Source organism: Strongylocentrotus purpuratus, unplaced genomic scaffold (assembly GCF_000002235.5).
Source record: "Strongylocentrotus purpuratus isolate Spur 01 unplaced genomic scaffold, Spur_5.0 spur5_scaffold_13, whole genome shotgun sequence".
In the NCBI taxonomy this organism is placed as follows: Eukaryota; Metazoa; Echinodermata; class Echinoidea; order Camarodonta; family Strongylocentrotidae; genus Strongylocentrotus; species Strongylocentrotus purpuratus.
This window is the reverse complement of record NW_022145598.1, coordinates 36,667,860-36,677,602: the sequence shown is the minus strand read 5'-3', so window position 1 is coordinate 36,677,602 and position 9,743 is coordinate 36,667,860. Positions and strand designations below refer to the sequence as shown.

At 34.1% G+C, this 9,743-nt stretch overlaps 1 long non-coding RNA gene across 1 annotated transcript; it reads right to left on the bottom strand.

The window, feature by feature from the left end:
• Positions 1–3,407: 3,407 nt before the first annotated feature.
• On the bottom strand, positions 3,408–9,220 carry LOC115923159. The gene is made up of 3 exons (XR_004063830.1): positions 9,107–9,220; positions 5,347–5,523; positions 3,408–3,727 (listed from the first exon to the last, which is right to left on the bottom strand). It is a non-coding gene; the product is annotated as an uncharacterized LOC115923159 (long non-coding RNA).
• Between the last annotated feature and the right edge of the window lie 523 nt (positions 9,221–9,743).

Sequence of the window (9,743 nt, the reverse complement as noted above, 5' to 3'; positions counted from 1 at the left end):
CCCTGAAAAAAAAAGGAAAAAACACAATGTGTAACCACAATTTTACCTTAACCATAATTTAACGCCCCCCCCCCCCCCACACTAATTTCTCACGAATTGGACCCCCATCCTCTCCGGCGGCTGCATCCGCTCCTGGACAAAGATATATGTATTGCCCCCTTAACACATATCCAACACACATCATCATCCCCCCCCCCCCACCTCCCCTCTCCGGCGTAGAAGAGAGACTTGATCAAATATTGAAAAGAAAAAGAAAAGGACAAGAATAAACAGAGGAAAAAGGGGAAGGGAATGTGAAAAGAAGATGCTACGACACCCTACCGCCCGCTCCAATTCGCTCCAGTGCACTCAAACTCACGCTCTTGCTATGCTACATCACTGAAAGCCCTCATTACAACATACAGTGCCTCAAACTCACTTATACACACAGTAAGGGAAACAAACGTGCAAACTAAACACGTCTAAACAATAAAATAAAGCACAAATTAAACAGACTTTGTTTGGGCAATCCATGATTATATCCTACAAAATCTGAGAACAAATTGGGTTGTATGACACATGCTCATACCAAAATTGCTCAACAATAGTTTTCTACACTAACTGAAATCCTAACTTCAACCCTGGACCCATACCATTTCTAACCCTAAATTTTAACTAAATAAAAATCAAACCTGAACCCTAACCCAAAATTTTTCATTAAAAAAAAGCCTAGAGCAAATGTCAAATCACTGCAAACTGACCATCGTGCTCCTGAAATCATATTAACTACATGGCAATCTTTCTTCATTAGGCTATTATATTTCAGCATAACCTACATATAATAAACTGATTGCATACTTTGAATGATATATATATATTGCAGTATTATCCTAAAATAAAAATAGAATTTCTCATCAAAATAATACATTTAACAATATAATACACAGGTCATATATATATATATATATATATATATATATATATATATATAGCCTAATACAGAAGCTATACTGTAAACATCTTTAAAACTTTACATGCAATCATTGTTACACATTTAAACTTTAAAAGGCATAACTGCAGTCAGGTATTATCCCAAAGTATGGATGGGGCATCACCTGAAACATAGCACATCAGGTAATAAGGCCAGGCAAAGTAAATAATAAGTATGAAGTGGGCGCTTGATCACATTTGAATACAAACAACTTACCTAGATTTTAACTAGTGGGTTACCGAAAAAAAGGAAACCATCAAGGAATTTAGATGATGACCAAGGACTTATAATTGTCACTTCTCATATGTTTAGTACAGTACTAAACTTTTGGAGGGGATAACTTCGAGGAACTTGTACAATGGTGATCATCTTGCTATCTCTCAACGCAATATTAGAGAAAGCGAAAAAACTGGTTGGGCAAGGGTTTACCAAATTGTGCATGAGCTATAAGATACTTCATGTTTGTATAAGGGATCTTATTTGGTTATTGTGTACATGCAAATGTAACAGAAATAGTATGGTTGAATGCTCAATCCTTCAACTGAGAGAAACTAAATGAGCAAATACATGTACTGGATATAGCATAATTATATGAAAGTTAACCATATAATCATATGTATTTACATGTATATGTACATACGATGAGATGGTTTCATGTTGCAATGCCCAAGGTTATTTGTTAACACTTTGTATATCTATGATTAGTGATATTGTATTCAGACTGATGAAAGAGAACCTTTTAAGCACACCATAACCTGTAAAACACTACATAAGAACATAAGGATGACACCATGTATACTTCTATCATGTTCAAACCACAGCTAGTTAAGGTATATGGTTGAAACTATACTGCATTATACTGCTATACTATCCTCAATGATATACACACAAGCATCACAAAGAGGTGGCAGAAAAATATATTAAATCAAGAATTAAATAAGGTTGCTTCCAAAATCAAAGAGGGTGATTGTCCTCTAAAAAATGTTAAATTTGGAAATTGTATTGCTTTATTAAGGCTTATTTTGTTCATTCAATTACCGGTAATGGGAAAATCTACACAAAACAACGAAAAGAAAGTAAACAGCAATGAACAATGAAATATAGGTTTGCTAGCATTGCCAAAAGATATTACACATAGAGTATTGATTAGAAGGAGTCAATGATAGGATTCCCTTAGTTACCAAGTTGTTGATAATACTAAAAAAGTTGAACACATTCCCCAGAATTTGGATTTGCATGTAATGGGAAAATACCTCAAAATCACTCTATATGATTTTAGGATATTTATGGTTGAAGAAAAAAACTTGGTTAAAGTGTATCAGGTTATGCACACACATGCATGTACATGAATATACTACCCTTAAAAGACACACCTGTTAGGACAATGTTAATTGAATATGAGCATGAGCCAACATCTCCAACTAGCAACTTTCATTGCCAATTGCTAATTTTAAGGATGCATACATGTAGCTACATAATTGCTTTAACTCAAATGAGCTGAATATTATGCATCCATCTGCACTCTATATAGCACTGGCTTTTGTAAAATCTGTAGTTTTTACTAGTTTTACACACAACATTAAAGTTATACTTAAAACTTTGTGTAGCTACAATACCATACAATATTTAAAGGGATCCGGTAACTTTGTCTCAGATTCTGAAACAAAATTCTGGATTTAGCTCATGCTGCAATGATAATTATAGACCTTTAGGTCAGTCAGGAACCCCAGGACTTTTACAAGCCGATCGCCTGTCTGATTATCAAGATATTTATGATTGGAATTACAAATTTTGAAAACCGTTTGCTAAACTGTTTTCATAACACTACAATCTATTGGGGGAAAAGAGTATGGTAAAACCGATCACTCAAAGATTTTTAATTCTTTGAGGCACTTCTTGATCATTTTGAAGCGCAATTTTTTTAGGACTTCAATTTAACACCATATCACAGACACTGATAGCACGTAGGGCCGTGTATCTCAGATTTAACATTGTTAAACGATCCCTTTATTAGAACAAGCACATGATTCCAACAAGAGGGAAATTGGTTTGCAGTAGCAGTTACAAAAATTGCCCCAAAAACTGTAGTAAAAAATGAGAAGTAGAAGATATGCAATATTAAGTACATCCACTTAAATATATAGCAAAGTGCCTCATTATTACCCACTGGCTTTGGCCAAGCCGTATCAAGACAACCACCCCCCAGGAAAATAACCACCCGGATCCACCCTGATAAGAAGTTGGTTTTTATAAAGACAGATTTTAAAACTTTTATTTTGGGGTATCCTTGGGGGTCATTGTCCTCAGGGGGGGGGGGGGTATTGTCCTTGGGGGTAATTTTCTGAGGGGGTGATTGTCCCGCTGGTAATTGTCACTCCTGATATAACTATGTCATTATGATAGGAAAGAAAAAAATATTTATTAGAGTTCATATTTCTTTTGCAGGGTACTTGACGTTTTTCTGTAAATCGGCATCTTTGTTGTAATGTGGGCTTCTTCACAAGGAAAGTGTCTGTTCTGCTAGATACTCCATCGTTTGGTTCAATTCCCCTTGTAACTTCTGAATTAAATTTCTGCAGACCTTCTCATTTCATGTTTGTTTACACATGGTTGTCTTTCTCTAGACCCTCCTACAGGTGTACTTGGTCATCATCATTTCAGAAAAACCAAGAGCCATGCCGTTAGCCTCTGCCAGGTCCCTCTCAGTGCATGTGTCAAGCAGCATCACCTTGTACTTGATGGGATCCCATATGGAATCTGTTGGTTTGAGAAAAAAGAACAGAGTTTTCATTTGATTTCTGGTCTCAAGATCAGTATGAACAATGACAACAGTTATGTTTCTTTGTGTAGGATTCATTAAAATGTCTATAAAATATCTAACAGATAAAATGTGAAAATCATTCTTTGTTTCAATTATCTTTATCTAGGAAGGGTGTTTCCAACACATGTTTCAAACTAGCAGAATACATCTAAACCATGCTATGGTTATGCAATTCACTTTTAAATGTTATATATTCCTTGTAATTGTTTTTACAAAGAGATGTTTGGAAAGGTATATTAAACATTTTTGTAAGGCTGTCCAAAATTTACACTGCAGTTTGAATAAACTGAAAAAGCACAAGAATTGGTCACTACATGAGTGACATTTTATGGTTATTTCTTAAGTAACCCTTTACCTGTTAATGCATAACATCAAAAGACAACAATATGAACAAGGAACAAAATAATTCGCAACACTAAACGATGTTTTATATTCAGTATGTTACATTACCATATTTAAAAAAAACATATTACTACAAAATGTAATAGAATAATAGGGCGATTCAAGACAGTTGCGAAATTTGCAACTGATATTTGCAATTGATTGCAACTCAACTTTGTTGCCACGCCCACTAGTCTCCTAAATTTCCTAGGATTTTGTTAGGATTAAAGTTTTAAGAAATAAATAAAATTAACTAGATCTAGCTTTTATTCTTCCCTCTATCTCTCTCTCTCTCTCTTACTATTAGGGCATTGCTAGAAAGTTCAGTTGCGATCAATTGCAAATTCGCAATTATGCGCAAGACTTATGCTAAGTATGTGCACAATTTATTCCAAACTTATCTTGGATATCATATTACAGTAGGTGTACAATGGATCTCTTACAATACTGATAGCATACTATTTTACTACCAACAAGTAACCAATTTTTTAAAAGTTTGCAAATGAACTGGGTCACAGAAATCTTTAGATTTTGAACATACAGTAATACGTTGATTGTAGTTTTTTTTTGAATAAATAGACTTGGGCACTGATTTAATTAAAGTATTGATTATTCATCTAACAAAAAAACAAAATTTAGTAACAAAGATAGTACACATAGCTATCTCTTTATGGAATCTGCTTTGCTTTCAAAAATTACATGCCAATTGAGAAAATATAATGTAGCTATCAAAAAGGCTTTTTAAAAAAGAGGATGCATGGTAAAATAATGGCCATCTCCCATCACTCTAATTATATAAAATCATATGTCTTTGTTAACTGCCTCCTTAAAAAATCATTTCATTCCCCTGTTATGACTAACTGTATTCAGACTATTGAGAAACAATAATACAAAACAGGTAAATGTAATAGCTCATTGCAAAGTAAACATGTATAAGTTTAAAACAAATTAAAAATGGTCATGAGCATACTAGTACATTATGTTCCGGAGGCATACATTTTTAAGTAGGTATTCATTGAAGAGCTAGAGTACATGCAGCAGGTAATAGACCATCAATAAAAAATAAAATGGTTAAGATGATGGGGCAGGAGTCTGAAATACCCTCATCTTTTCTAAAGTCCAACGTTTCCTAGTAATTAAAATCTATCTACATATACATGTACATACTACATACCTCATAGATTGGCTGCTAGTGGTATACTGGATCATCTTGATCTACCACGTTGTCAAAGGATAATCAAAGCCTCTTGTCCCAGTCAGTGGAGTACACATGTATGCAGTTCTTTCTTCATCTTGACAGTCACCTTGTGCCGCCTCTGCCTTAATAGTGACCAAGTATCTGCCTGCTCCTCTGGAAATGAATATGTGTTTTGAGAATAATCAAAATATATCAAATATTTAACATATCATACACAATACAGGATCACAAGAAGTACATATTCGTATAATATTTCAGTACAGATGTGTAATTTATTGATCAATATGTCTACATGCTACACCAACTATCGAAAATTACTTTGACAAAGCTAAAGAAATTCATGTCACGTATGCAAATTATGATATTAACATCTTCCAATAAACTTTTGCTAAAAGCATCTCAAAGATGTGATACATTGTACGAGCAACAGTGTGTATATATATGCATCAGTGATAATAACCCTGAATTATGTTGCTCTATGATCTTGGTAACAAACTTTTTCAAATTCAAAAAAGCGATAAAGCAAAATTGAAATTCATGACTGATAACAGGTATACATGTATCATTCTTTAGTTTGTTCATGCATTTATTTATTTAATTTTTCATTAAGATACAATCTAATCAAATCAACATATAAATGTATCCAGGGGCGGATCCAGCCAGCAGCAGGGGAGGGGGCCAAAGAGGGGGCCCAATTCATGAGAGAATATTTAGCGGCGAAAAAGCCAGCCAGTGAATAAGCGGTGGAGGGGGGGGGGGGGAAGAGGAGCAATAATTGTTTTTCTTCTTTTTGGCTCCCGAAAATTGGAAAATCGCGCCGGTCAATAATTGATGATTTCAATAAAAAGATATTCAAAATCATCTGAATGAGTTTAATGCCATCTCTATACAGTAATGTTAGGTGAATCTGAATTTAACATACATGTAGCAACACCACCACCCCTTCAAAACATACATTTGGATTGGATAAAAGTATAACCTTGTTTATTGAATAATTTGTGACTCCATGTTTCAGAGGAAGCTAGAGAATGAAAATTCAAGAGTATCAATATATCCATTATTCACATTACCGGTAGATGGTCTACTGAGGTTCCTTGAGTTAGTGTATAAAACTTCATAATATGTCCTAATTTGGAATTTACATGTAAATCATCTGAATAATATTCACATTTGTGACTTACTATTTACAAGCTCCATTACAAGATTAATGTTCTTGAAATATTAAATTGATCATTACCTTGATAAGCCCAATGTCACATAATATTTTTAGTGGGAAATACATTTGAGAAACATTATGAAAATACTGGAGAAATGCATGTGCAGGTACTAGAATTTATGTTATCCTTGTTCATATTAGTATTTATTTAAAAAAAAAAGTATAATAACTAAAAGAGGTGCAATATGCAGATGACAGTCACTTCTATATTTTTCAGAGAAGAATCATCTGTGAAATATATTTTGGAAGAATTAGGCAGATTTGGAAGCATTGCTGGCCCAGTGCTCAATAAAGATAAAACAATTTTGAAATGGGTGGGCCCTACTCAGCATAAATGAAACTTTCAAGCGTTTGGCCTTCTTTGGAAAGATGGCTGTATCAAATACTTAGGAGTTTATATAGACACAGACCTAGATTTAGTGGTGAAATTAAGTTGGGAAATGAAATTAGAAAAGATACAGAGAATAGTAGACAATTGGCGGAAGAGAAAACTTACAATTATAGAAAGAGTTCTCATAATTAAGACATTGCTTATTAGTCAAATAGTTCATCTGATTATGTTTTGCTCAGTACCAAATTTATATTGTAAAAAAAAATAGAAAAGATTAAATACAATTTTGGAAGGAATTCAAAAGTTGACAAAGTGAAAAGAAAAATGATAGTTAGAGATTATACTGATGATGGAATAAGAATGATTGATTTTAACAAGTTAATACATAGTTTCAGGTTGAAATAGGCTTGGAAGAATAGTTGATGACACAGAAAGTTATTGGAAAGACTTTGCAATGTTATATTTCCAACCATTAGGAGGTCTCAACGATTTACTTTTGAATTGTACTGTCGAAACATGATAGAAAAAATATTTTGTCGGCAAACTGCCAAGGTTTTATTTAGAAATTATGAAAGCCTGGTCATATATAAATGATATTGTGAAACAGGATTATATTCATTTGGATAATCAGATTTATGGTATAATAAATATAGGCCTATTACGCATGAAAAACAGCCAATCTTCTATAGAGAGTGGTACCTACATGTACATGTGAGTAACATAATCTTTGTAAAAGATATTTATATCGATGACAAAATTGATAACAACCATTGAAAATAAAAAATAAAAAGCAAAAGTGACAGCACTGTTTTTGTTTTTGTTTTATTTGAGAAATGCAATACCAAAAGTTTGCACTGATATTCTGATAACTTAAAAGAATCTATTTTGTTAGAAAATCCCACTATACAAATTGGTAAAAAGGAAAAACGAATGGAATTTGTGTCAAGTAGGGTATTTTATCATATTCTAGCAAGGGACAAACTTAATTGATCATTTAAAGTGGAAAAAGATCTTCCAAAGAAATTTGATGAATGTAAAGGAAACTAAATTGAAACAATTTGATTTTAAGACAATTTATAATTGATTCCTGTAAAAAGAATGTTATTTTATGGGAATTTAGTAATTCTGATGTAGATCTAATGTGAAACATGTAACTGTAGAGAAGATTTATTCCATGCTTTTTTGAACTGTGAAATGAACATGCCCTTCTTTGAAAAATTAATGGAAATGATAAAGCATGTCTATAAAGTAGATATTGATTTTTATATCGGTCTTTTGTAAACAAACAATTTGGAAAAAAATATTGATGATATTGTTAAAAAACTTTGAAAACAAATTAGTTTTCAATGGCGACCTGCCGTAGCAACAAACAGAGTAGACAAAAGATTTAACTATGTTTCGTTGACGATATTTTTCGTCTTCTTTGTGAATGGCAATCATACACAAACTGCATTGCACCTACATGTAGGCCTACAGTACATCCACTTACCCGTACAACACACTGTCACTACAGTCAGTCTCTTCATAGACTCTACTATTACTAGTATTAGAGGCAGTCAGTGCAGTGGACATATTAGTATTACTATTAGGGACTTTTAGATTTGCACGTCGACATAGTGGACTGCTCCGTGTAACATCCTTTTAAGGTACTTTTAAAAGGACGTCACACGTAGCAGTCCACTATTTCAACATGCAAAAGTCCATATTGTTTATAGCAGAACAACCAACAACGATATATCACACTCTTCGGACACTCTGAACTTAGTGAAGCTTTTGGTCTATTAATCAGTCGAGCTCGAGCTACATGCAGTGCTAGGTGCACTCCCATTCATAAACTAGTACTACAACATTATTTTACAAGACAAAGAGGTTGTCAAGATGGGAATCCTGTACGAACTAAACAACGACTCGATTGGTATTTGCAGATTAGCATGATTAGTGAGCTAAGCTACGCCACGCCTGGCCTAGCCGCCCTGGCACGGCCGGAGCACCAGGCTATCTGGCCTCTGCTAGTATTCACTACTACTACTAGTACTAGTACTAGAGCCAGTGCTAGAGGCTGTATATATATGTAGTTACATACTGCGGGCCGCGGGCAGAATCACATAGTTCCGAGGGCCAACTAATGATTAAAACGAAAATTATGCTTCTTGTTGGTAAATCAAAGGAAAAACAGAAACAAATCTTACCTTAAAACAGCGTAGACTAGAGATTTTTCACGGCTTATGAAGTTGTGCGTCACGGGTCGGTACTGAGTAACCAAGTCAGGTGATAACAACATTCTCTAGTCTAAACATACGCAGACGCTATTTGTGACATTTAGCTGATCAGGTGTACCAAAAGTGTAAAAAGTAAAGAGTAACTCCATCTTCAGTATTCAGTACTATATATATACATAAATATATATATATATCTATTCATATTTGTCAGGTAATATGCCAGGGCTGGAAAGTGAATTCCTGCTAGAAAACAAAACAAAAATTAATAATTTTGTTATAGTTCTGTTCTCGATAAGGGACGTTTTGTCATCTACACATTTCTCGTTTACGTGTCGTCTTGCATGGGGGGGGGGGGGGGGGGGGGGGCTGTAAGAATTTAAGGACAGGATATTAAACAGTTATTTCGTATACCTTCCTAATAGAGTGACCACCCCTTTGTTCTAAGCGATTCAAAAGAGGGAGGGTGGAGGGACCCCTATCCACATCCTCTATAGCCCGTTGGTCCCCTATGACCCCCTTTTTCTTATGTTAATTGAAAGCTGATTTGAGGCTATAAGAGTTAAATTATTAGAAATGAAATCGTTATTTGTTCCACCTTTCTTATGTA